Genomic DNA, 20,187 nt, shown 5'->3' on the forward strand with positions numbered 1-20,187 from the left:
TTTTAGTATTTCAGCATGTACTAGTGAACATTTAGTATTTCAGCATGTACTAGTGAACATCAGTGATGTTTTTTTTTGCATCATATAATGCAAAATGCATCATTAGTACATGCTGAAATACTAAAATAAGTCAAAACACAGATTGAACACAAAAAATAACTCGGGATTGTGTTAATAGTTTCCAAAACAACAATAAAATAACATCTGGTTGTCCCAGAGGTGAACTGGTCCTTTAAGGGCCTACTAGGGCCTCCAAACTAAATAGACAGTTAAACAAATGAGTCAAATCAAATCCTATAAATATGCAAGACCAAAAAACATAGAAAGTACTTAAGTAAATAAGATAATTAGAGTAAACACAGCAAATAAATTAAATCATATTCATATCTACATCTTTAAAAACATGCAGTGTACATATGAACTGCACACCATCTTACGCTGCACAGCTAAATAACCAAAATGTCACCTTTTGGTAGGTACCACAAATGTCACCTTTCAAATGTCCATGTCTTATGGACCTGGACATTTTCGGAACTACACAGGCCCTACAAACTGGTGGATGCACTACAAAATGGGCCCTTCCAAATCTGTGTAGTGCAGTGATTCCCTTGACCTTGTACCTACAAACTGTACTGTCATGAAACTGTACCTTTTCCTATGAAAACTACTATTAAATTCAACAATCAATCAATCAATCAATCCAACCACCAGATGGGGCTCAAGTACATGTACCACAGGTTCTAGGCAAATATTAACCCTTGTGGGGTGAGGCTTAAAGGCCCAGTTCACTTCTGGGACAACCAGATGTTATTTTATTGTTGTTTGGGACACGATCAACACAATCCTGAGTTATGTTTTGTGTTCAATCTCTGTTTGGAGATATTTTAATATTTCAGCATGTACTAGTGATGCATTTTGCGTCATATGCATCTGATGCAAAATGCATCACTAGTACATGTTGATATATTAAAATATCTCCAAACACAGATTGAACACAAAAAATAACTCAGGATTGTGTTGATCTGTGTCCCAAACAACAATAAAATAAGATCTGGTTGTCCCAGAGGTGAACTGGTCCTTTAAGGGCCTACCGGGGCCTCCAAACTAAATACACACAGCAAACGAATAAGTCAAATCCTATAAATATGCAAGACCCAAAAAACATAGAAAGTACTTAAGTAAAAAAGATAATTAGAGTAAACACAGCAAACAAATTAAATCATATTCATATCTACTGTACATCTTTAAAAACATGCAGTGTACATATGAACTGCACACCATCTTACGCTGCACAGCTAAATAACCAAAATGTCACCTTTTGGTAGGTACCAAAAATGTCACCTTTCAAATGTCCATGTCTTATGGACCTGGACATTTTCGGAACTACACAGGCCCTACAAACTGGTGGATGCACAACAAAATGGGCCCTTCCAAATCTGTCTAGTGCAGTGATTCCCTTGACCTTGTACCTACAAACTGTACTGTCATGAAACTGTACCTTTTCCTATGCAAACTTCTATTAAATTCAACAATCAATCAATCCAACCACCAGATGGGGCTCAAGTACATGTACCACAGGTTCTAGGCAAATATTAACCCTTGTGGGGTGAGGCTTAAAGGCCCAGTTCACTTCTGGGACAACCAGATGTTATTTTATTGTTGTTTGGGACACGATCAACACAATCCCGAGTTATTTTTTGTGTTCAATCTCTGTTTGCAGATATTTTAGTATTTCAGCATGTACTAGGGATGCATTTTGCATCATATGCATCTGATGTAAAATGCAACACTAGTACATGTTGAAATACTAAAATATCTCCAAACACAGATTGAACACAAAAAATAACTCAGGATTGTGTTGATCTGTGTCTCAAACAATAAAATAAGATCTGGTTGTCCCAGAGGTGAACTGGTCCTTTAAGGGCCTACTGGGGCCTCCAAACTAAATACACACTGCAAACGAATAAGTCAAATCCTATAAATATGCAAGACCAAAAAACATAGAAAGTACTTAAGTAAATAAGATAATTAAAGTAAACACAGCAAACAAATTAAATCATATTCATATCTACTGTACATCTTTAAAAACATGCAGTGTTCATATGACCTGCACACCATCTTACGCTGCACAGCTAAATAACCAAAATGTCACCTTTTGGTAGGTACCAAAAATGTCACCTATCAAATGTCCAGGTCTTATGTACCTGGACTTATGACCCACAAGGTGGCAGCCTCAAGAAAGAAATCCAAAATGCAAGAGAATATATAATTGTTCATAACAACCACACCAGGGTGTCTAATGAAATACTGTCAACCTACTAGACACATGAAAACCAGAAAGATTACAAAACTATGGCACCACCTCTTTAAAGGAAAGGGGGGTCTGCACTTAAGCTTAGACTGCAAAATACATTTAACATGTGATGTATGCAAACAGAATCATCCCGGTATACTCCAATATTGAACAAACAGAACAGACAACAGAAATCACTTGGAAACAATGCTGTCATCTCACCACATACTTGTGGTCATATTGAGGCAGGTGATAAAACCTCCTCTTTTCCACCGTGCCAGTTCAGGTGAAGAGCCACAAGGGAGAAGCAATGGAAGCACATTCACATTTTGCACAGAAAGCTTAATGAGGCTAAACATTTCTGGACAAAGAACACATGTTCTTCTCCGCACAATGAACCATGTCGAAAGGAAGTACAAACGACTGAACACAGAGAGCCGACCAAAACCAGGAAACTTAAAGGGATCCCTGGCTAATACGACACATACGCCTTAATACATTATAATTGTCCTCTATAACTACAATGTAAAATTAAAAACACCTTAAATATGTTATTTCTGCTAGAAATAGCTAATCTTTCACTCAACAGGGGAAATGCCCGTCGCAAGTTAATGATGTCATAAATGTCATGTGTGATCTATCCCTATGGAATTTATGGCATGCATGTGCAAATAAAAACAAACATAATACTTCCTATGGTTAATATGAGCATCAAATCAATATTTCAAATATTTTTTTGCACATGCATGCCATACATTCCATAGGGATAGATCACACATGACATCAACTTGCGACAGGTATTTCTCCTATTGAGTGAAAGATTAGCTATTTCTAGGATAAATAAAATATTTAAGATGTTTTAAATTTTTCACATTGTAGTTATAGATGACAATTATAATGTATTAAGGCATATTTGTCGTATTAGCCAGGGATGCTTAGAAAAGCACCAGTCCCTGACATGCACTGAACCACTTAAATCATGGGAACACAGAACTACCGTACTGTAATGCCTCTTGACTTCAAAACTGGCCTTCCTACATGCATATCCCAACAGTGGTTATCAGAGTTGGGTTAAGTTACTCAAAAAAAGTAATAAACTACACAACACACATTACTTTTGAAAAATAAATAATGCCTTGGATTACTTGATTACTCCCTGTAGAAAGAAACTAGTTACACTACTAGTCACATTACTTTTGCGTTACTCCCTAAAATACCTTTTCATATGCAAACTTCTATTAAATGTATCAATCAATCAAGCAATCCAACCACCAGATGGGGCTCAAGTAAATGTACCACAGGTTCTAGGCAAATATTAACCCTTGTGGGGTGAGGCTTAAAGGCCCGGTTCTTCTCTGGGACAACTAGATGTTATTTTATTGTTGTTTGGGACACGATCAACACAATCCTGAGTTATTTTTGTGTTTAATCTGTGTTTGGAGATATTTTAGTATTTCAGCATGTACTAGTGAACATTTAGTATTTCAGCATGTACTAGTGAACATCAGTGATGTTTTTTTTGCATCATATAATGCAAAATGCATCATTAGTACATGCTGAAATACTAAAATAAGTCAAAACACAGATTGAACACAAAAAATAACTCAGGATTGTGTTAATAGTTTCCCAAACAACAATAAAATAACATCTGGTTGTCCCAGAGGTGAACTGGTCCTTTAAGGGCCTACTAGGGCCTCCAAACTAAATAGACAGTTAAACAAACGAGTCAAATCAAATCCTATAAATATGCAAGACCAAAAAACATAGAAAGTACTTAAGTAAATAAGATAATTAGAGTAAACACAGCAAACAAATTAAATCATATTCATATCTACTGTACATCTTTAAAAACATGCAGTGTACATATGAACTGCACACCATCTTACGCTGCACAGCTAAATAACCAAAATGTCACCTTTTGGTAGGTACCAAAAATGTCACCTTTCAAATGTCCATGTCTTATGGACCTGGACATTTTCGGAACTACACAGGCCCTACAAACTGGTGGATGCACAACAAAATGGGCCCTTCCAAATCTGTCTAGTGCAGTGATTCCCTTGACCTTGTACCTACAAACTGTACTGTCATGAAACTATCTTTTCCTATGCAAACTTCTATTAAATTCAACAATCAATCAATCAATCCAACCACCAGATGGGGCTCAAGTACATGTACCACAGGTTCTAGGCAAATATTAACCCTTGTGGGGTGAGGCTTAAAGGTCCAGTTCACTTCTGGGACAACCAGATTTTATTTTATTGTTGTTTGGGACACGATCAACACAATCCTGAGTTATTTTTTGTGTTCAATCTCTGTTTGGAGATATTTTAGTATTTCAGCATGTACTAGTGATGCATTTTGCATCATATGCATCTGATGCAAAATGCATCACTAGTACATGTTGAAATACTAAAATATCTCCAAACACAGATTGAACACAAAAAATAACTCAGGATTGTGTTGATCTGTGTCCCAAACAACAATAAAATAAGATCTGGTTGTCCCAGAGGTGAACTGGTCCTTTAATGGCCTACTGGGGCTTCCAAACTAAATACACACAGCAAACGAATAAGTCAAATCCTATAAATATGCAAGACCAAAAAACATAGAAAGTACTTAAGTAAATAAGATAATTAGAGTAAACAGCAAACAAATTAAATCATATTCATATCTACAGTACATCTTTAAAAACATGCAGTGTTCATATGACCTGCACACCATCTTACGCTGCACAGCTAAATAACCAAAATGTCACCTTTTGGTAGGTACCAAAAATGTCACCTATCAAATGTCCAGGTCTTATGGACCTGGACTTATGACCCACAAGGTGGCAGCCTCAAGAAAGAAATCCAAAATGCAAGAGAATACATAATTGTTCATAACAACCACACCAGGGTGTCTAATGAAATACCGTCAACCTACTAGACACATGAAAACCAGAAAGATTACAAAACTATGGCACCACCTCTTTAAAGGAAAGGGGGGTCTGCACTTAAGCTTAGACTGCAAAATACATTTAACATGTGATGTATGCAAACAGAATCATCCCGGTATACTCCAATATTGAACAAACAGAACAGACAACAGAAATCACTTGGAAACAATGCTGTCATCTCACCACATACTTGTGGTCATCTTGAGGCAGGTGATAAAACCTCCTCTTTTCCACCGTGCCAGTTCAGGTGAAGAGCCACAAGGGAGAAGCAATGGAAGCACATTCACATTTTGCACAGAAAGCTTAATGAGGCTAAACATTTCTGGACAAAGAACACATGTTCTTCTCCGCACAATGAACCATGTCGAAAGGAAGTACAAACGACTGAACACAGAGAGCCGACCAAAACCAGGAAACTTAAAGGGATCCCTGGATACGACACATACACCTTAATACATTATAATTGTCCTCTATAACTACAATGTAAAATTAAAAACACCTTAAATATGTTATTTCTGCTAGAAATAGCTAATCTTTCACTCAACAGGGGAAATGCCTGTCGCAAGTTGATGATGTCATAAATGTCATGTGTGATCTATCCGTATGGAATTTATGGCATGCATGTGCAAATAAAAACAAACATAATACTTCCTATGGTTAATATGAGCATCAAATCAATATTTCAAATATGTTTTTTGCACATGCATGCCATACATTCCATAGGGATAGATCACACATGACATCAACTTGCGACAGGTATTTCTCCTATTGAGTGAAAGATTAGCTATTTCTAGGATAAATAAAATATTTAAGATGTTTTTAATTTTTCACATTGTAGTTATAGATGACAATTATAATGTATTAAGGCATATTTGTCGTATTAGCCAGGGATGCTTAGAAAAGCACCAGTCCCTGACATGCACTGAACCACTTAAATCATGGGAACACAAAACTACCGTACTGCAATGCCTCTTGACTTCAAAACTGTCCTTCCTACATGCATATCCCAACAGTGGTTATCAGAGTTGGGTTAAGTTACTCAAAAAAAAGTAATAAACTACACAACACACATTACTTTTGAAAAATAAATAATGCCTTGGATTACTTGATTACTCCCTGTAGAAAGAAACTGGTTACACTACTAGTCACATTACTTTTGCGTTACTCCCTAAAATACCTTTTCATATGCAAACTTCTATTAAATGTATCAATCAATCAAGCAATCCAACCACCAGATGGGGCTCAAGTAAATGTACCACAGGTTCTAGGCAAATATTAACCCTTGTGGGGTGAGGCTTAAAGGCCCGGTTCTTCTCTGGGACAACTAGATGTTATTTTATTGTTGTTTGGGACACGATCAACACAATCCTGAGTTATTTTTGTGTTTAATCTGTGTTTGGAGATATTTTAGTATTTCAGCATGTACTAGTGAACATTTAGTATTTCAGCATGTACTAGTGAACATCAGTGATGTTTTTTTGCATCATATAATGCAAAATGCATCATTAGTACATGCTGAAATACTAAAATAAGTCAAAACACAGATTGAACACAAAAAATAACTCAGGATTGTGTTAATAGTTTCCCAAACAACAATAAAATAACATCTGGTTGTCCCAGAGGTGAACTGGTCCTTTAAGGGCCTACTAGGGCCTCCAAACTAAATAGACACAGTTAAACAAATGAGTCAAATCCTATAAATATGCAAGACCAAAAAACATAGAAAGTACTTAAGTAAATAAGATAATTAGAGTAAACACAGCAAACAAATTAAATCATATTCATATCTACTGTACATCTTTAAAAACATGCAGTGTACATATGAACTGCACACCATCTTACACTGCACAGCTAAATAACCAAAATGTCATCTTTTGGTGGGTACCAAAAATGTCACCTTTCAAATGTCCATGTCTTATGGACCTGGACATTTTCGGAACTACACAGGCCCTACAAACTGGTGGATGCACAACAAAATGGGCCCTTCCAAATCTGTCTAGTGCAGTGATTCCCTTGACCTTGTACCTACAAACTGTACTGTCATGAAACTGTACCTTTTCCTATGCAAACCTCTATTAAATTCAACAATCAATCAATCAATCCAACCACCAGATGGGGCTCAAGTACATGTACCACAGGTTCTAGGCAAATATTAACCCTTGTGGGGTGAGGCTTAAAGGCCCAGTTCACTTCTGGGACAACCAGATGTTATTTTATTGTTGTTTGGGACACGATCAACACAATCCTGAGTTATTTTTGTGTTTAATCTGTGTTTGGAGATATTTTAGTATTTCAGCATGTACTAGTGAACATTTAGTATTTCAGCATGTACTAGTGAACATCAGTGATGTTTTTTTGCATCATATAATGCAAAATGCATCATTAGTACATGCTGAAATACTAAAATAAGTCAAAACACAGATTGAACACAAAAAATAACTCAGGATTGTGTTAATAGTTTCCCAAACAACAATAAAATAACATCTGGTTGTCCCAGAGGTGAACTGGTCCTTTAAGGGCCTACTAGGGCCTCCAAACTAAATAGACACAGTTAAACAAATGAGTCAAATCCTATAAATATGCAAGACCAAAAAACATAGAAAGTACTTAAGTAAATAAGATAATTAGAGTAAACACAGCAAACAAATTAAATCATATTCATATCTACTGTACATCTTTAAAAACATGCAGTGTACATATGAACTGCACACCATCTTACACTGCACAGCTAAATAACCAAAATGTCATCTTTTGGTGGGTACCAAAAATGTCACCTTTCAAATGTCCATGTCTTATGGACCTGGACATTTTCGGAACTACACAGGCCCTACAAACTGGTGGATGCACAACAAAATGGGCCCTTCCAAATCTGTCTAGTGCAGTGATTCCCTTGACCTTGTACCTACAAACTGTACTGTCATGAAACTGTACCTTTTCCTATGCAAACCTCTATTAAATTCAACAATCAATCAATCAATCCAACCACCAGATGGGGCTCAAGTACATGTACCACAGGTTCTAGGCAAATATTAACCCTTGTGGGGTGAGGCTTAAAGGCCCAGTTCACTTCTGGGACAACCAGATGTTATTTTATTGTTGTTTGGGACACGATCAACACAATCCTGAGTTATTTTTTGTGTTCAATCTCTGTTTGGAGATATTTTTTTATTTCAGCATGTACTAGTGATGCATTTTGCATCATATGCTTATGATGCAAAATGCATCACTAGTACATGCTGAAATACTAAAATATCTCCAAACACAGATTGAACACAAAAAATAACTCAGGATTGTGTTGATCATGTCCAAAACAATAAAATAAGATCTGGTTGTCACAGAGGTGAACTGGTCCTTTAAGGGCCTACTAGGGCCTCCAAACTAAATAGACACAGCAAACGAATAAGTCAAATCAAATCCTATAAATATGCAAGACCAAAAAAACATAGAAATGACTTAAGTAAATAAGATAATTAGAGTAAACACAGCAGACAAATTAAATCATATTCATATCTACTGTACATCTTTAAAAACATGCAGTGTACATATGAACTGCACACCATCTTACGCTGCACAGCTAAATAACCAAAATGTCACCTTTTGGTAGGTACCAAAAATGTCACCTTTCAAACGTCCAGGTCTTATGGACCTGGACATTTTCGGAACTACACAGGCCCTACAAACTGGTGGATGCACAACAAAATGGGCCCTTCCAAATCTGTCTAGTGCAGTGATTCCCTTGACCTTGTACCAACAAACTGTACTGTCATGAAACTGTACCTTTTCCTATGCAAACTTCTATTAAATTCATCAATCAATCAATCAATCCATCCAACCACCAGATGGGGCTCAAGTACATGTACCAAAGGTTCTAGGCAAATATTAAAGCTTGTGGGGCAAGGCATATATTAACGCTTATGGGTGAAACTTAAAGGCCCAGTTCACCTCTGGGACAACCAGGTGTTATTTTATTGTTGTTTGGGACACAATCAACACAATCCTAAGTTATTTTTTTGTGTTCAATCTGTGTTTTGAGATATTTTAATATTTCAGCATGTACTAGTGATGCATTTTAAATCATCAGTGATGTGTTTTGCATCATATGATTCAAAATGCATCAATAATATATGCTGAAATACTAAAATATCTCAAAACACAGATTGAACACAAAAAAATAACTCAGGATTGTGTTGATTGTGTCCCAAACAATAAAATAACATCTGGTTGTCCCAGAGGTGAACTGGTCCTTTAAGGGCCTACTAGGGCCTCCAAACTAAATAGACACAACAAACAAATAAGTCAAATCAATTCCTATAAATATGCAAGACCAAAAAACATAGAAAGTACGTAAGTAAATAAGATCATTAGAGTAAACGCCGCAAAACAAATTAAATCATATTCATATCTACTTTACATCTTTAAAAACATGCAGTGTACATATGACCTGCACACCATCTTATGCTGCACAGCTAAATAACCAAAATGTCACCTTTTGGTAGGTACCAAAAATGTCACCTATCAAATGTCCAGGTTTTATGGACCTGGACTTATGACCCACAAGGTGGCAGCCTCAAGAAAGAAATCCAAAATGCAAGAGAATACATAATTGTTCATAACAACCACACCAGGGTGTCTAAAGAAATACTTTCAACCTACTAGACACATGAAAACCAGAAAGATTACAGAACTATGGCACCACCTCTTTAAAGGAAAGGGGGGTCTGCACTTAAGCTTAGACTGCAAAATACATTTAACATGTGATGTATGCAAACAGAATCATCCCGGTATACTCCAATATTGAACAAACAGAACAGACAACAGAAATCACTTGGAAACAATGCTGTCATCTCACCACATACTTGTGGTCATATTGAGGCAGGTGATAAAACCTCCTCTTTTCCACCGTGCCAGTTCAGGTGAAGAGCCACAAGGGAGAAGCAATGGAAGCACATTCACATTTTGCACAGAAAGCTTAATGAGGCTAAACATTTCTGGACAAAGAACACATGTTCTTCTCCGCACAATGAACCATGTCGAAAGGAAGTACAAACGACTGAACACAGAGCCGACCAAAACCAGGAAACTTAAAGGGATCATTGGCTAATACGACACATACGCCTTAATACATTATAATTGTCCTCTATAACTACAATGTAAAATTAAAAACACCTTAAATATGTTATTTCTGCTAGAAATAGCTAATCTTTCACTCAACAGGGGAAATGCCCATCGCAAGTTGATGTCATAAATGTCATGTGTGATCTATCCCTATGGAATGTATGGCATGCATGTGCAAATAAAAACAAACATAATACTTCCTATGGTTAATATGAGCATCAAATCAATATTTCAAATATGTTTTTTGTACATGCATGCCATACATTCCATAGGGATAGATCACACATGACATCAACTTGCGACAGGTATTTCTCCTATTGAGTGAAAGATTAGCTATTTCTAGGATAAATTAAATATTTAAGGTGTTTTTAATTTTTCACATTGTAGTTATAGATGACAATTATAATGTATTAAGGCATATTTGTCGTATTAGCCAGGGATGCTTAGAAAAGCACCAGTCCCTGACATGCACTGGACCACTTAAATCATGGGAACACAGAACTACCGTACTGTAATGCCTCTTGACTTCAAAACTGGCCTTCCTACATGCATATCCCAACAGTGGTTATCAGAGTTGGGTTAAGTTACTCAAAAAAAGTAATACACTACACAACACACATTACTTTTGAAAAATAAATAATGCCTTGGATTACTTGATTACTCCCTGTAGAAAGAAACTAGTTACACTACTAGTCACATTACTTTTGAGTTACTCCCTAAAATACCTTTTCCTATGCAAACTTCTATTACATTCATCAATCCAACCACCAGATGGGGCTCAAGTACATGTACCACAGGTTCTAGGCAAATATTACCCCTTGTGGGGTGAGGCTTAAAGGCCCAGTTCACCTCTGGGACAATCAGATTTTATTTTATTGTTGTTTGGGACACAATCAACACAATCCTGGGTTATTTTTGGTGGTTAATCTGTGTTTGGAGATATTTTAGTATTTCAGCATGTACTAGTGATGCATTTAGCATCATCAGTGATGTGTTTTGCATCATATGATGGAAAATGCATCACTAGTACATGCTGAAATACTAAAATAAGTCAAAACAAAGATTGAACACAAAAAATAACTCAGGGTCGTGTTGACCATGTCCCAAACAATAATAAAATAAGATCTGGTTGTCCCAGAGGTGAACTGGTCCTTTAAGGGCCTCCAAACTAAATAGACACAGCAAACGAATGAGTCAAATCAAATCCTATAAATATGCAAGACCAAAAAACTAAGAAAGTACTTAAGTAAATAAGATAATTAGAGTAAACACGGCAAACAAATTAAATCATATTCATATCTACTGTACATCTTTAAAAACATGCAGTGTACATAAGACCTGCACACCATCTAACGCTGCACAGCTAAATAACCAAAATGTCACCTTTTGGTAGGTACCAAAAATGTCACCTTTCAAATGTCCATGTCTTATGGACCAGGACATTTTCGGAACTACACAGGCCCTACAAACTGGTGGATGCACAACAAAATGGGCCCTTCCAAATCTGTCTAGTGCAGTGATTCCCTTGACCTTGTACCAACAAACTGTACTGTCATGAAACTGTACCTTTTCCTATGCAATCCAAAATGCAAGAGAATACATAATTGTTCATAACAACCACACCAGGGTGTCTAATGAAATACTGTCAACCTACTAGACACATGAAAACCAGAAAGATTACACAACTATGGCACCACCTCTTTAAAGGAAAGGGGGGTCTGCACTTAAGCTTAGACTGCAAAATACATTTAACATGTGATGTATGCAAACAGAATCATCCCGGTATACTCCAATATTGAACAAACAGAACAGACAACAGAAATCACTTGGAAACAATGCTGTCATCTCAACACATACTTGTGGTCATATTGAGGCAGGTGATAAAACCTCCTCTTTTCCACCGTGCCAGTTCAGGTGAAGAGCCACAAGGGAGAAGCAATGGAAGCACATTCACATTTTGCACAGAAAGCTTAATGAGGCTAAACATTTCTGGACAAAGAACACATGTTCTTCTCCGCACAATGAACCATGTCGAAAGGAAGTACAAACGACTGAACACAGAGAGCCGACCAAAACCAGGAAACTTAAAGGGATCCCTGGCTAATACGACACATACGCCTTAATACATTATAATTTTCCTCTATAACTACAATGTAAAATTAAAAACACCTTAAATATGTTATTTCTGCTAGAAATAACTAATCTTTCACTCAACACGGGAAATGCCCGTCGCAAGTTGATGATGTCATAAATGTCATGTGTGATCTATCCCTATGGAATTTATGGCATGCATGTGCAAATAAAAAACAAACATAATACTTCCTATGGTTAATATGAGCATCAAATCAATATTTCAAATATGTTTTTTGCACATGCATGCCATACATTCCATAGGGATAGATCACACATGACATCAACTTGCGACAGGTATTTCTCCTATTGAGTGAAAGATTAGCTATTTCTAGGATAAATAAAATATTTAAGATGTTTTAAATTTTTCACATTGTAGTTATAGATGACAATTATAATGTATTAAGGCATATTTGTCGTATTAGCCAGGGATCCTTTTAAAAGCACCAGTCCCTGACATGCACTGAACCACTTAAATCATGGGAACACAGAACTACCGTACTGCAATGCCTCTCGACTTCAAAACTGACCTTGCTACATGCATATCCCAACAGTGGTTATGAGAGTTGGGGTAAGTTACTAAAAAAATAAGTAACACACTACACAACACAAATTACTTTTGAAAAATAAATAATGCCTTAGATTACATGATTACTCCCTGTAGAAAGAAACCAGTTACACTACTAGTCAAATTACTTTTGCGTTACTCCCTAAAATACCTTTTCCTATGCAAACTTCTATTACATTCATCAATCCAACCACCACATGGGGCTCAAGTACATGTACCACAGGTTCTAGGCAAATATTACCCCTTGTGGGGTGAGGCTTAAAGGCCCAGTTCACCTCTGGGACAATCAGATTTTATTTTATTGTTGTTTGGGACACAATCAACACAATCCTGGGTTATTTTTGGTGGTTAATCTGTGTTTGGAGATATTTTAGTATTTCAGCATGTACTAGTGATGCATTTAGCATCATCAGTGATGTGTTTTGCATCATATGATGCAAAATGCATCACTAGTACATGCTGAAATACTAAAATAAGTCAAAACAAAGATTGAACACAAAAAATAACTCAGGGTTGTGTTGACCATGTCCCAAACAATAATAAAATAAGATCTGGTTGTCCCAGAGGTGAACTGGTCCTTTAAGGGCCTCCAAACTAATTAGACACAGCAGACGAATAAGTCAAATCAAATCCTATAAATATGCAAGAACAAAAAACATAGAAATGACTTAAGTAAATAAGATAATTAGAGTAAACACAGCAAACAAATTAAATCATATTCATATCTACTGTACATCTTTAAAAACATGCAGTGTACATATGACCTGCACACCATCTTACGCTGCACAGCTAAATAACCAAAATGTCACCTTTTGGTAGGTACCAAAAATGTCACCTTTCAAACGTCTAGGTCTTATGGACCTGGACATTTTCGGAACTACACAGGCCCTACAAACTGGTGGATGCACAACAAAATTGGACCTTCCAAATCTGTCTAGTGCAGTGATTCCCTTGACCTTGTACCAACAAACTGTACTGTCATGAAACTGTACCTTTTCCTATGCAAACTTCTATTAAATTCATCAATCAATCAATCAATCCATCCAACCACCAGATGGGGCTCAAGTACATGTACCAAAGGTTCTAGGCAAATATTAAAGCTTGTGGGGCAAGGCAAATATTAACGCTTATGGGTGAAACTTAAAGGCCCAGTTCACCTCTGGGACAACCAGATGTTATGTTATTGTTGTTTGGGACACAATCAACACAATCCTAAGTTATTCTTTTGTGTTCAATCTTTGTTTGGAGATATTTTAGTATTTCAGCATGTACTAGTGATGCATTTTAAATGTGTTTTGCATCATATGATTCAAAATGCATCACTAATATATGCTGAAATACTAAAATATCTCAAAACACAGATTGAACACAAAAAAATAACTCAGGATTGTGTTGATCGTGTCCCAAACAATAAAATAACATCTGGTTGTCCCAGAGGTGAACTGGTCCTTTAAGGGCCTACTAGGGCCTCCAAACTAAATAGACACAACAAACGAATAAGTCAAATCAAATCCTATAAATATGCAAGACCAAAAAACATAGAAAGTACTTAAGAAAATAAGATAATCATCATAAAACATATTCATATCTACTTTACATCTTTAAAAACATGCAGTGTACATATGAACTGCACACCATCTTACGCTGCACAGCTAAATAACCAAAATGTCACCTTTTGGTAGGTACCACAAATGTCACCTTTCAAATGTCCATGTCTTATGGACCTGGACATTTTCGGAACTACACAGGCCCTACAAACTGGTGGATGCACAACAAAATGGGCCCTTCCAAATCTGTCTAGTGCAGTGATTCCCTTGACCTTGTACCTACAAACTGTACTGTCATGAAACTGTACCTTTTCCTATGCAAACTTCTATTAAATTCAACAATCAATCAATCCAACCACCAGATGGGGCTCAAGTACTTGTACCACAGGTTCTAGGCAAATATTAGCCCTTGTGGGGTGAGGCTTAAAGGCCCAGTTCACTTCTGGGACAACCAGATGTTATTTTATTGTTGTTTGGGACACGATCAACACAATCCCGAGTTATTTTTTGTGTTCAATCTCTGTTTGCAGATATTTTAGTATTTCAGCATGTACTAGTGATGCATTTTGCATCATATGCATCTGATGTAAAATGCAACACTAGTACATGTTGAAATACTAAAATATCTCCAAACACAGATTGAACACAAAAAATAACTCAGGATTGTGTTGATCTGTGTCCCAAACAACAATAAAATAAGATCTGGTTGTCCCAGAGGTGAACTGGTCCTTTAAGGGCCTACTGGGGCCTCCAAACTAAATACACACTGCAAACGAATAAGTCAAATCCTATAAATATGCAAGACCAAAAAACATAGAAAGTACTTAAGTAAATAAGATAATTAAAGTAAACACAGCAAACAAATTAAATCATATTCATATCTACTGTACATCTTTAAAAACATGCAGTGTTCATATGACCTGCACACCATCTTACGCTGCACAGCTAAATAACCAAAATGTCACCTTTTGGTAGGTACCAAAAATGTCACCTATCAAATGTCCAGGTCTTATGGACCTGGACTTATGACCCACAAGGTGGCAGCCTCAAGAAAGAAATCCAAAATGCAAGAGAATACATAATTGTTCATAACAACCACACCAGGGTGTCTAATGAAATACTGTCAACCTACTAGACACATGAAAACCAGAAAGATTACAAAACTATGGCACCACCTCTTTAAAGGAAAGGGGGGTCTGCACTTAAGCTTAGACTGCAAAATACATTTAACATGTGATGTATGCAAACAGAATCATCCCGGTATACTCCAATATTGAACAAACAGAACAGACAACAGAAATCACTTGGAAACAATGCTGTCATCTCACCACATACTTGTGGTCATATTTATTGAGGCAGGTGATAAAACCTCCTCTTTTCCACCGTGCCAGTTCAGGTGAAGAGCCACAAGGGAGAAGCAATGGAAGCACATTCACATTTTGCACAGAAAGCTTAATGAGGCTAAACATTTCTGGACAAAGAACACATGTTCTTTTCCGCACAATGAACCATGTCGAAAGGAAGTACAAACGACTGAACACAGAGAGCCGACCAAAACCAGGAAACTTAAAGGGATCCCTGGCTAATACGACACATACGCCTTAATACATTATAATTGTCCTCTATAACTATAATGTAAAATTAAAAACACTTTAAATATGTTATTTCTGCTAGAAATAGCTAATCTTTCACTCAACAGGGGAAATGCCCGTCACAAGTTGATGATGTCATAAATGTCATGTGTGATCTATCCCTATGGAATTTATGGCATGCATGTGCAAATAAAAACAAACATAATACTTCCTATGGTTAATATGAGCATCAAATCAATATTTCAAATATTTTTTTGCACATGCATGCCATACATTCCATAGGGATAGATCACACATGACATCAACTTGCGACAGGTATTTCTCCTATTGAGTGAAAGATTAGCTATTTCTAGGATAAATAAAATATTTAAGATGTTTTAAATTTTTCACATTGTAGTTATAGATGACAATTATAATGTATTAAGGCATATTTGTCGTATTAGCCAGGGATGCTTAGAAAAGCACCAGTCCCTGACATGCACTGAACCACTTAAATCATGGGAACACAGAACTACCGTACTGTAATGCCTCTTGACTTCAAAACTGGCCTTCCTACATGCATATCCCAACAGTGGTTATCAGAGTTGGGTTAAGTTACTCAAAAAAAGTAATAAACTACACAACACACATTACTTTTGAAAAATAAATAATGCCTTGGATTACTTGATTACTCCCTGTAGAAAGAAACTAGTTACACTACTAGTCACATTACTTTTGCGTTACTCCCTAAAATACCTTTTCATATGCAAACTTCTATTAAATGTATCAATCAATCAAGCAATCCAACCACCAGATGGGGCTCAAGTAAATGTACCACAGGTTCTAGGCAAATATTAACCCTTGTGGGGTGAGGCTTAAAGGTCCAGTTCTTCTCTGGGACAACTAGATGTTATTTTATTGTTGTTTGGGACACGATCAACACAATCCTGAGTTATTTTTGTGTTTAATCTGTGTTTGGAGATATTTTAGTATTTCAGCATGTACTAGTGAACATTTAGTATTTCAGCATGTACTAGTGAACATCAGTGATGTTTTTTTTTGCATCATATAATGCAAAATGCATCATTAGTACATGCTGAAATACTAAAATAAGTCAAAACACAGATTGAACACAAAAAATAACTCAGGATTGTGTTAATAGTTTCCCAAACAACAATAAAATAACATCTGGTTGTCCCAGAGGTGAACTGGTCCTTTAAGGGCCTACTAGGGCCTCCAAACTAAATAGACAGTTAAACAAATGAGTCAAATCAAATCCTATAAATATGCAAGACCAAAAAACATAGAAAGTACTTAAGTAAATAAGATAATTAGAGTAAACACAGCAAATAAATTAAATCATATTCATATCTACATCTTTAAAAACATGCAGTATACATATGAACTGCACACCATCTTACGCTGCACAGCTAAATAACCAAAATGTCACCTTTTGGTAGGTACCACAAATGTCACCTTTCAAATGTCCATGTCTTATGGACCTGGACATTTTCGGAACTACACAGGCCCTACAAACTGGTGGATGCACAACAAAATGGGCCCTTCCAAATCTGTGTAGTGCAGTGATTCCCTTGACCTTGTACCTACAAACTGTACTGTCATGAAACTGTACCTTTTCCTATGAAAACTACTATTAAATTCAACAATCAATCAATCAATCCAACCACCAGATGGGGCTCAAGTACATGTACCACAGGTTCTAGGCAAATATTAACCCTTGTGGGGTGAGGCTTAAAGGCCCAGTTCACTTCTGGGACAACCAGATGTTATTTTATTGTTGTTTGGGACACGATCAACACAATCCTGAGTTATGTTTTGTGTTCAATCTCTGTTTGGAGATATTTTAATATTTCAGCATGTACTAGTGATGCATTTTGCGTCATATGCATCCGATGCAAAATGCATCACTAGTACATGTTGAAATATTAAAATATCTCCAAACACAGATTGAACACAAAAAATAACTCAGGATTGTGTTGATCTGTGTCCCAAACAACAATAAAATAAGATCTGGTTGTCCCAGAGGTGAACTGGTCCTTTAAGGGCCTACCGGGGCCTCCAAACTAAATACACACAGCAAACGAATAAGTCAAATCCTATAAATATGCAAGACCAAAAAACATAGAAAGTACTTAAGTAAAAAAGATAATTAGAGTAAACACAGCAAACAAATTAAATCATATTCATATCTACTGTACATCTTTAAAAACATGCAGTGTACATATGAACTGCACACCATCTTACGCTGCACAGCTAAATAACCAAAATGTCACCTTTTGGTAGGTACCAAAAATGTCACCTTTCAAATGTCCATGTCTTATGGACCTGGACATTTTCGGAACTACACAGGCCCTACAAACTGGTGGATGCACAACAAAATGGGCCCTTCCAAATCTGTCTAGTGCAGTGATTCCCTTGACCTTGTACCTACAAACTGTACTGTCATGAAACTGTACCTTTTCCTATGCAAACTTCTATTAAATTCAACAATCAATCAATCCAACCACCAGATGGGGCTCAAGTACATGTACCACAGGTTCTAGGCAAATATTAACCCTTGTGGGGTGAGGCTTAAAGGCCCAGTTCACTTCTGGGACAACCAGATGTTATGTTATTGTTGTTTGGGACACGATCAACACAATCCCGAGTTATTTTTTGTGTTCAATCTCTGTTTGCAGATATTTTAGTATTTCAGCATGTACTAGGGATGCATTTTGCATCATATGCATCTGATGTAAAATGCATCACTAGTACATGTTGAAATACTAAAATATCTCCAAACACAGATTGAACACAAAAAATAACTCAGGATTGTGTTGATCTGTGTCTCAAACAATAAAATAAGATCTGGTTGTCCCAGAGGTGAACTGGTCCTTTAAGGGCCTACTGGGGCCTCCAAACTAAATACACACAGCAAACGAATAAGTCAAATCCTATAAATATGCAAGACCAAAAAACATAGAAAGTACTTAAGTAAATAAGATAATTAAAGTAAACACAGCAAACAAATTAAATCATATTCATATCTACTGTACATCTTTAAAAACATGCAGTGTTCATATGACCTGCACACCATCTTACGCTGCACAGCTAAATAACCAAAATGTCACCTTTTGGTAGGTACCAAAAATGTCACCTATCAAATGTCCAGGTCTTATGGACCTGGACTTATGACCCACAAGGTGGCAGCCTCAAGAAAGAAATCCAAAATGCAAGAGAATATATAATTGTTCATAACAACCACACCAGGGTGTCTAATGAAATACTGTCAACCTACTAGACACATGAAAACCAGAAAGATTACAAAACTATGGCACCACCTCTTTAAAGGAAAGGGGGGTCTGCACTTAAGCTTAGACTGCAAAATACATTTAACATGTGATGTATGCAAACAGAATCATCCCGGTATACTCCAATATTGAACAAACAGAACAGACAACAGAAATCACTTGGAAACAATGCTGTCATCTCACCACATACTTGTGGTCATATTGAGGCAGGTGATAAAACCTCCTCTTTTCCACCGTGCCAGTTCAGGTGAAGAGCCACAAGGGAGAAGCAATGGAAGCACGTTCACATTTTGCACAGAAAGCTTAATGAGGCTAAACATTTCTGGACAAAGAACACATGTTCTTCTCCGCACAATGAACCATGTCGAAAGGAAGTACAAACGACTGAACACAGAGAGCCGACCAAAACCAGGAAACTTAAAGGGATCCCTGGCTAATACGACACATACGCCTTAATACATTATAATTGTCCTCTATAACTACAATGTAAAATTAAAAACACCTTAAATATGTTATTTCTGCTAGAAATAGCTAATCTTTCCCTCAACAGGGGAAATGCCCGTCGCAAGTTAATGATGTCATAAATGTCATGTGTGATCTATCCCTATGGAATTTATGGCATGCATGTGCAAATAAAAACAAACATAATACTTCCTATGGTTAATATGAGCATCAAATCAATATTTCAAATATTTTTTTGCACATGCATGCCATACA

The sequence above is a fragment of the Nannobrachium achirus genome (assembly GCF_963921795.1).
Source record: "Nannobrachium achirus genome assembly, chromosome: 14".
Classification (NCBI taxonomy): Eukaryota; Metazoa; Chordata; class Actinopteri; order Myctophiformes; family Myctophidae; genus Nannobrachium; species Nannobrachium achirus.